Below are 10,091 nucleotides of genomic sequence, written 5' to 3'. Positions count from 1 at the left end.
TTGATCAGTGGACAACTACACTCACCGGTTAAACCGATGATACGTCGGTCAATCTGCCCAAGTTGTAACGGCTAGTTTTCAGAAGAGGCAGTTTACATTCACCGGTTAAACCGACGATGACAAATGGAGGGACGTCGGATTAACCGGCGCTACGCAGTTTTCTGGCAGCTTTTCTCCAACGGCTCTATTTGTGTGAGCTGCCTATATATACCCCTCCAATGGGTCATTTCGCCCACTCTTGACACCAGGCAACATCCATACACTCATACTATAGTCAAGAGCCACATTGAGCTTCATCATTCACATACTTGTGTTTTCAATCAATCAAGAAGCAAGATTAAGGACTTGAGTAGAGAGAAGCTAGTGTGCATCCGTTCTTGGTGATCGGTTCTTGCACAAGTGAAGGCCTTAGCTTGTTACTCTTGGTGATTGGCATCACCTAGGCGATCTTGGTGATCGGGGTGTTTCTCGCGGAGCTTGCCAAGGATTGTGGGAGCCCGGAGAAGAAGATTGTACGTGGCTTGATCTCCACCACGCCGGGATGGTGAACGGAGACTCTTAGCGAGCGCCCTCGTCTCGGTGACTTGGGAGGTGACAAGACTCTTTGAGAGTGTCACAACGTGGATTAGGGGTGTGTGCCAACACATCGATACCACGGGAAAAAATCCGGTCGTCTCTTGTCCACTCTCTTTATTCAAGCATTTTCTTTCATGCAATTTACTCATGTGCTTGACTTAGAGATCATAACTTAGCTCTACCTTGCTAGGCTTTACTTTGTTTTATTTCTCTTAGCTTGTGTTAGTAGCTTAGTTATCCGGTTGGTGAATTGGTGCCCTACTAGCATTGCATAGGTTAAGGTTGCTATACTTTGTTTTAGAAATTGAAAAAGGCCCAATTCACCCCCCCTCTTGGTCCATCGATCCTTACAGGGTGCAAGCGTGGTCACGACCCGACGTCGACCGTGGTGTGGGGCTCTTGTAGTCGAAGGGGGTGACCTTGATCCACGAGCCGGAAAAAAGGGGAAATGTTGCGTGGGGACTCGGGTTCCCATGCGTGTGTTTAGGTCTGCCTGGCCAGGTTAACAAATTCGTTTCGAATCGTCCGCCTCTCACGGATATTGGGACTGCTTAACCCTTTTGCCACATAGAGTAAGAAGTGGAACAATGAGGATGATGAATATGGTTGAATGATGAAAAATAATTGTTTTCCACCATGTATGCTATTGGATAGATGCTCACTTAGAATGGTCAATTAAATTAGAATTTTGAAGCTAAAATTGGAAATTAAGGATTCACTCTTAGTTGCTTTTCGGCGAAACAAACCCCTCCAGCCAAAAGCCTTGCATGTTTAGGTAGTGGGCCAAGTATACCCATAGTCGGGTAAGCCTTATTGAGTATTAGTATACTCAGCCTTGCTTGTGGCTCAACTTTATTTTCAGGTGATACGTTTGAAGATCAGATAGCTAGCTTGACTTGGCCATGTACTTTACTCCCTGATTGGTCGGTGGAGTGGGATACGACTCCGGCCAACGATGACAATGCCGAGTGATGTCATGTACGGGCTTCATCATGACATCTTGTATCGTCGTTTAGAACTCGCCTTATTTCCGCTGCAGTTAAACTCTGAATTACTTTCAGTTTGAATTTCAAGTACCTTTCTGAGATTTCGAACTTGGTTTGTAATAATTAAGTTAAGACTCTATAATGTAATATATTTGTGAAATGTTGTACTCTCTGGACTCACCTTCGTGTGGGTTGCATGTAAGCTTTGGGTTCGATCGACGCTCAGGTGGATTCTTTGGGATTTTACCCGACAGCACTGCCGGATTACTCCGTTTGAAGTGCGTGTTAGCCGGGATTACCTTTAGGATGATGGTTAGTGCACTTGAGCCGGATTAATTTGGGCGGTTCTGCCACAAGAGCTGGAGAGGGGTGCGACGGCCGGCGGCTGGAGGAGAGAGGTGCGTCGGCTGGCGTCGGGTTGGGATCTGGATGGGGGTTCCTGCGTGAGGAAGAGGGAGTTTGCTTGTTGGGCCGTTTAGGCCTTGGCGCGCGGGCGGGGGACTGGGGGATGTAATTGGAGACTGGTTGAAATGGGAGTTGTGGTCATGAATACGGGAATTCCCGCGGAAATTTTCCCGGCTGAAAACGGGAACCGAGAATACGGTCGGGAAAACAACCCAACCGATTCCGTTCCCGTTACCACCGATTTTCCCATTTTTTCCCGTTTTCCTATTTTTCTCGAGAAAACGGTGTACGATCGGTTTAGACGATAAACGGTGCCGGTAGGGACGGGATTTTCCCGTCCCGTTTTCAACCCTAGTTGCTAGTTCCTTGCATTCTTCTGAGCTTCTTGAGCCTTCTTGTTGACCAACTAGCTCTCCCCAACACTCTTTGTGAGTTGTGCTAACAAGATTTCATATCTTTGGATTGGGTTGAGAGATTGAGTGTGTGTGAGCAAGGTGACCATTGTGAGAGCTCCATTTCAAGCAGCTCAGAGCAACCATAGCTTGAGCACTCTTGGTTCCGTCAAAGATTCGATTTGCATTTGTTACTCTTGGAGGTTTGCCTCCTAGACGGCTAGGTGTCGCCGGCTAGCTCCCAACGGTGTGGTGAGCAGCGGCAAGTATGTGCGGGCGTGATCTTGCCCCCTTGGTGGAAAGGATCAAGATAGTGGAAAGGAGGAAGTGGTTGAAAAAGACCCAACTCAAGGGATCGAGTTGCAAGAGACTCAAGCCCAACGAGTTCCTCAACGGAGATGTAGGATTCACGTTGGTGAATCTGAACTTCGGGAAACAAATCCTTGTGTCTCCTTTGTAGTTTGCCTCATTACTCATTTCTCTAGCTATTACTTTGTGCTTCCGCTTCGATCTACTTGATGGTGTTATTTTTGTGTGTGCAGGGACTAGAAATATACTTGACATTATCTACAAAAACACTACACCAAGTTACATTTGTGCTAGAGCAAAAGAGGGGAGAAACTCTGATCTTGGGCAGGTTCTGCACAGGACCGGTCTGACCGGTCTGTACAACCGGTCTGACCGGTTGCCTTCTTAGTTTCTGCGGTTAAGTCTGTACAACCGGTATGTGTACTAACAGCGCTTTCAGGTGTTAATTTTGCAGAAATTTTAGAATGCCTATTCACCCCCCCTCTAGACGACATCCAAGGTCCTTTCATCCCCAACACAGAGTGGCGAAGTTGATGAGCTACAAATCGGGTGGTATGGGTACCACTACTTATATGGTAACAAAAGGGCTAGTGGGTTGTGACATGCTCACAATGGTTAGCAGACCACAACTTTGCCATTAGTGGTGATGCCAAAGCTGGCTAAGGTCAAGGGTAGAGGTGGTGCAAGTGAACAAGCAAGTGTTGGCGGTTGTTATCTTATGACTTCGACCACCAATATCCCATGGAAATTCATATTCATGAAGTCATTCTAGGTTAAATTTGATTAAACTAATAAGTTTCACGAGTTTTGTGGAGTACTTGAACACAGGAGCCTATTGGACGAATTTGAGTATAAATAGAGAATCACAATTCATCTCTAGAAGCCTTCTCACTCCATCTTAAATAGATAAAAGTTTACTCTATGCTTGTTCTCCATATATATGTCAGCGCATCATAAGGCCAGATGGCATTAGTACTTGGATCAAGAAGCTCACACTCGAGTGAATACCAATCAAACCAACACCAAATCACCTCTAAGAGTTCATCCTCACCATATAGGAGTCAAAGGCAGTGCACCAAAAGGTTGTGAGCTATTCCTGCTTCACCTAGTTTGGACCAAGACACTCGGCCTGCTCCCAAAAAAAGTGCCCCAAGTACCAGGTTTTGGACATCATATGGAACATTCCTTATGAAGATGAAGATGAGTGCCAGAATCTGACACTACTCCAGCGCTCCCACCAATGCCGGTTCAAAATAGACATCATCGCTGGTTTTGGGAGGCGTTGGATTTAACTCGACGGTGATGGAGTAGGCCATCACCTCCAGTTTCACAACCAGCGGTATTGCCGCCATCACAAAACATTTTTTCTTTGAAAAAACAAGCCCCCGGGCACCCGCCGCTACTCCCACCCGCCACGCGCCTGTGCCTACTCTCGCAATGGTTGCCCGCATGTCGTAGCTCATGCTCACCAACTGCCGCGGGAAGGAGAGGGAAAGGGAGGCGGTGAAGGAGAGGGGTGGGAGGCTGGGAAGAAGAAGGGAAGTGGGGCGGGGAAGGAGAGGAGCGTCGTGGGAGGAGCAGCGACGGTGGAGGGAGAAGGAGAGGGGTGGGGAGGAGGCGGCCCGTGCACTGGCCGCGGCGGGAAGGAGAGCGGAAGGGAGGGAAGGGGAGGCAGGGGAGGAGAGGAGCGCCGTGGGATGAGGAGGCGAGCAGTGGCAGTGGTGGAGTAGCATCGGTGGAGAGGGAATGAGTGACGGTGTGGGAGGAGCAGCTGGGGAGGAAGATGGGAGGGAGGTGGGGAAGATGAGGAGCGACAAGGGGAGGGGAGCAAGGTGAGAAATAACTTTGGGGATGATTGAGGGGAAACAAAAAAAAAGGATGTGGCAAGCGGTGATGAGGGATCATCACTGCCGATTCAGCTTAAGCCCGCGGTGATGTGCTGTTTGGAATGGATAATTCTATAGTAGTAGTAGTAATAGTAGTAGTGTGTTTGTGAGGCGGTTCGACCTAACTTGGTGGCCGCACCAAGCCTCCTTCACCTACAAGTACCCCTGCTCATGACCGATCTATCCGTGTGTTTGGTTGAGAGAAGGGGTCCAACCTGGATGGGTCGGACCTTTTTTTGGAGTGTTTGGATGGAGGCAGCAGGGGATGGAGCGGACCCAAGAAGGGAATATTCGGTGAAGATGGGGGTTGGCTCCGTCCGCCGAAATCTGGCGGACGAGTCCGCTCCGCTCCGCTTGACGGTTGCGTCTCTCTCCGTTTCTCTGCCCCATCTCTCTCCCGTCTCTCTGCCGCCGGCCAAGAGAAGAGGAGGGTGCCGGCGCCGGCCAGGGAGAGGAGGGAGCCTGCGGCGGCGGCGGCCAGGGCGGAGAAGGGCACCGGCGGAGGAGGCATCGCGGAGGAGGGCGCCGGCGGCGGAGGCCATGGCGGCGGCCGGCAGGAGGGTGGGGCCGTGGTCGGCCGGCTCGAGGAGGCGGCGGATGGGGCCGGTGGGCCGAGCGCGCGGCGGCGGCCGCACGCAGATCCGGCTGCGGCCGGCGAGAGGGTGGGGCCGTGGTCGGCCGGCTCGAGGAGGCGGCGGATGGGGCCGGTGGGCCGAGCGCGCGGCGGCGGCCGCACGCAGATTCGGCCGCGGCCGTCGAGAAGGCGGGGCCGGCGGGCGAGGTGGATGCCGGCGGGCCGAGCGAGCCGCGGCGGCACGCGCAGATCCGGCGGCGGGGGCTATGGCGGCGGCCGGCGGGAAGGTCGGGCGCATGGAGGTCGGGCGCATGGAAGACCGGAGGAAGAGGATAAAGGAGAAGAAAAAGTAAAAAAAGAGAGAGGGGGATGACATGTGGGTCTATTTCTTACACATGGGGCCCAGTGAATAGTGGTATAACGGTATCTAACGTCATCCGTTCTCTGTATTTTTGACTCCACCAACCAAACAAAAAACTAGAACCAACCCAACCCCAAACTAAAAAAATGAACCAAACATAGTAGAAGTTGGAGCCATCCCCAAAACGAGGAATGGAACCAACCCAACCCACCGCGTCCCGGAACCAAACACACGGTATGAGTGCTGTAAACTACCCATTCCTAGTGCCACACTTTTAAGGATGGAGAAGAAGAAATGAGTTCCACGCAAACCGAAGTGGAGTTACTGAAAGAATTTGGAAGTGTTGGTCCCTCTCCGACTTTGTAACATGGAGGAAGGAAGCTCAAGCTCAAGCTCATAATAGCTTATTTATTGTTCTAAGAAATTTTTATTGTGAGTTTCTCCTTTGCGGTAGGTTGCTTGTCCTTCTTTAACATGTACGCTTTGATAAATCAAAACATACGGTAAAGGAAGTAGTCGTTAGTGTAAACTTGTGTTTAGATTATAGGTCACCTTTTTTGCACTCAACCCCACAAAACCCTTGTGGTAGACATTTGGATGGTGGCATCCGTATCTATACTTTGTATTTTGCGGTCCACCACTTGTGGGTTGATCTCGTAGGATGATGTCTAGTCTCTTGTAAGTTGTAACCTTTCATCCTTTTCTGCGGTTACACACTCGGAAGTCCCAAAGCAACTAGAATTTGTAAAGGCTAACTACTTATAGTACTCATAGCTAGTGTCTACCTTAGGAAGACTTCTCAACCCCACTTATATGGTTCCTTCACTCCTATCATATCCCTCATGAATTATATTCTTGATTTGTGGACTTTCTTTTCTCGTGGATTCGATATCTTAGAATAATACTCACAGGTACACTTACAGATCTGCTTAGTTTTCTCATATATAACTATAACGAGTGCCTTGCGCGCGCCTTGGCGCGCGTAATTTATTTACTTGTTTCCGTTTGGCAATATAAATTTATATAGAGGTTTGTAGTAGATGTATAGACAAATGGATATACATAGATAGAAATAGGATATTTATTTTTAAAGCAAAGAAGGCAAAAAAAATAGTAGCTGAAATCCGACATCTCAATCTCGCCGTCAAAGGCGGCCGGGAGCGGTCATGGGGCATCTCCTCACCATGCAATGCGCGGCTATCATGCCCGACCTACAGCACCACAGCGTGCCGGAGCGAGGCCGGGTTGCCCGCCGGTGATGGCACAAACTCGCCGCACCCGTCGAGGGCGTGCCCGGCGGCCCGCACAAACTCGCCGCGTGGCTCTCCGGCCTAGCTTCTCTGCCGTCGTTGCAGTAGAGCACACACCCATTCGGAGGCCACTAAAATTACCAGTCGAGAGTTCTAGACTCAGATATTTTGCAGTGACCGAATGGATAGCTGACTCGTGGACCATTCGTGTCTCAAGGCCTCAAAGATAACAATAGCACGGCCAATCACATGCCCTGTCAATTTAGGATTGAATAGTAGGAATCTTTTTTACTGACGTGGCCAGTCTGTCCTTGCGCCAACCTTCGGGGCATTCACATATAGAAATTAGGGTCGTGATTAGATTCAAAAATTTTATCCCAAAAACATCACATCGAATATTTGAGCAATACATGGAATACTAAATAAAATCTATTTATAAAACTTTTTACACGAATAGGTTGTAAATCGCGAGACGAATCTAATGAGTCTACTTAATTTATGATTTGCAACAGTGATACTACAGTAACCGTTCACTAATTATGAGTTAATCATGAATTAAATATGCTCATTAGATTCGTCTTGTGATTTACAACCCATTGGTGCAAAAGGTTTTATAAATAGATTTTATTTAGTACTCTGAAATAGCAAGATTCCCTTTCATCCGTAGTCATACAGTGGTACTACAGTAACTGTTCACTAATTATGAGTTAATCATGAATTAAGTATGCTCATTAGGTTCGTCTCGTGATTTACAACCCATCCGTGTAAAAAGTTTTGTAAATAGATTTTATTTAGTACTCCGAAATAGCAAGATTCCCTTTCATCCGTAGCCATACAATGGTGCTACAGTAATCGTTCACTAATTATTAGTTAATCATGAATTAAGTATACTCATTAGATTCGTCTCATGATTTACAACTCATCCGTGCAAAAAGTTTTGTAAATAGATTTTATTTAGCACTCCGAAATAGCAAAATTCTCTTTCATCCATAGTCATATAGTGGTACTACGGTAATCATTCACTAATTATGAGTTAATCATGAATTAAGTATGCGCATTAGGTTCGTCTCGTGATTTACAACCCAGCCGTGTAAAAGGTTTTGTAAATAGATTTTATTTAGTACTCCGAAATAGCAAGATTCCCTTTCATCCGTAGCCATAGTAACCGTTCACTAATTATGAGTTAATCATGAAGTAAGTATGCTCATTAGATTCGTCTCGTGATATTAAGTATGCGCATTAGGTTCGTCTCGTGATTTACAACCCAGCCGTGTAAAAGGTTTTGTAAATAGATTTTATTTAGTACTCCGAAATAGCAAGATTCCCTTTCATCCGTAGCCATAGTAACCGTTCACTAATTATGAGTTAATCATGAAGTAAGTATGCTCATTAGATTCGTCTCGTGATTTGCAACCCATCCATACAAAAGGTTTTGTAAATAGATTTTATTTAGTACTCCGAAATAAAAGGATTCCCTTTCATCTGTAGCCATCGGATCGCAATCGGACGGGCGAAATTTTTTTGGCCGACGTGGCCTGCCTGAGACGGCGCGGAGCGTCGGGGCTTTCATATATTAGCAAGATTCCCTTTCATCCGTAGCCATAGTAACCGTTCACTAATTATGAGTTAATCATGAAGTAAGTATACTCATTAGATTCGTCTCGTGATTTGCAACCCATCCATACAAAAGGTTTTGTAAATAGATTTTATTTAGTACTCCGAAATAAAAAGATTCTCTTTCATCTGTAGCCATCGGATCGCAATCGGACGGGCGAAATTTTTTTGGCCGACGTGGCCCGCCTGAGACGGCGCCGAGCGTCGGGGCTTTCATATATAGAAATACATATTATTGACCCGAGCAGTGTCTTGATTATACTTTACCTCATTGTATCGTGTTCTTGTACGGTTCCAATTCAAGTTCAATAGCTTTATGGTCATCACTATTGCCTTCGTACGTCCTAAAAAAACAAGTCATTCTAGAGTTCAAAATTTGTCCCATAAAATATGTTATTTTACCCTATTTAGAAAGTACATTTACATATAGGAATCAATTACTACCAAATATTGGTAATAAATAGAAGCAAATATGGTCATTTACCTTCTTAATCTTTCCTAAGATTTCTAGAATGACCTGTAACAGCAGGCAACAGGTGGTAGCGGCAATGAAGCTTGATCCCAAATTGAAAGGGATCCAACACACAATGGAGGGTGAATAAGATAAGGGAGGGAGAGAGAGAGAGAGAGGCCAACTTCAAGCTTAACTAGCAGCTAGACCAAAAAAACTACTACATTCATCATGGGACTGCAAAAATTTTAGAAGTTGGGGCATGGCTCCTATTGGCCCTAACTAAGCTCCACCTTGGTGAGCGACACTTGCATCCTAGGGTGACTTACAGCATCTCCGTAAGACCGTGACTAGGATTAACGACGAATCCGTTCTGTTCAGCTGGCTTGTCCGTCAGCCAGCTAGCAGTGTTTTTCTCTCACACCAAATCACCATCAGCCACCAGCCAGCTGCCAACCAGCAGTACTTTCTCTTACAACAAATCAGCACCAGCTACCAGCCACAGCCAGCCGAATAGAGCGAAGTGCCAAGTGCCGCGAGGGCACATGAGCGGGTACTTGGTAGTCATCGCCTTGATGGGGTAGCCAAAGTTTGGCCCATAAACTCAAAATGCCCAGGTGCCCTCTGTTCGGCTGGATGTGGCTGATAGCTGGTGCTGATTTATTATAAGTGAAAAGTACTGCTGACTGACTACTAGCTGGTGGCTGATGCTGATTTGATGTGAGAGAAAAATACTGTTGGCTAGTTGAATGACAAGTCAGCTGTGGGCATTAATTTGGTACCCGAATTAGCACAGATAAGTTCGGTCTATTAGGCCATGTACTTGAATGGTGACCGGTGATCAAATATTCGGGTATTTCTGATTTGCCCTCGAGTATTTCGATTTCGGATTCATCTGGGTAATTATGCACACCCTCTCCCCGTAGGGAGTAAGTAAACGTCTTTCTTTCATTCTTTGAAAGGCAGTGGGCTATGGAATATGCTTGTAAAAAAATATGGTGGTGAAGGTTTTATCTCTTTGGCCGAGGAACCTAAAAAGGAATATTTCATTATGAGTCAAGAAGATAGGAAACTGATAATTTCTACTCTGTTCATAAATACAAGGGAAACTGAATTTGTCATGAGTCAATTTATTCTAAGTTTGATCAAATTTATAGAAAACAATAATATTTATGCTTTATGCTAACTTCGACCCATGGCATCCTTGAGCTCCGGGAAGAGGAAGAGGTCAAAGGCGAGCTACTCCTACTAGGTGTCCTTTGGTTGGATTCTCACTCTTTTCTGCCT

Source organism: Panicum virgatum, chromosome 2N, assembly GCF_016808335.1.
Source record: "Panicum virgatum strain AP13 chromosome 2N, P.virgatum_v5, whole genome shotgun sequence".
NCBI lineage: Eukaryota > Viridiplantae > Streptophyta > Magnoliopsida > Poales > Poaceae > Panicum > Panicum virgatum.
Note: the sequence above shows the minus strand (reverse complement) of the source record.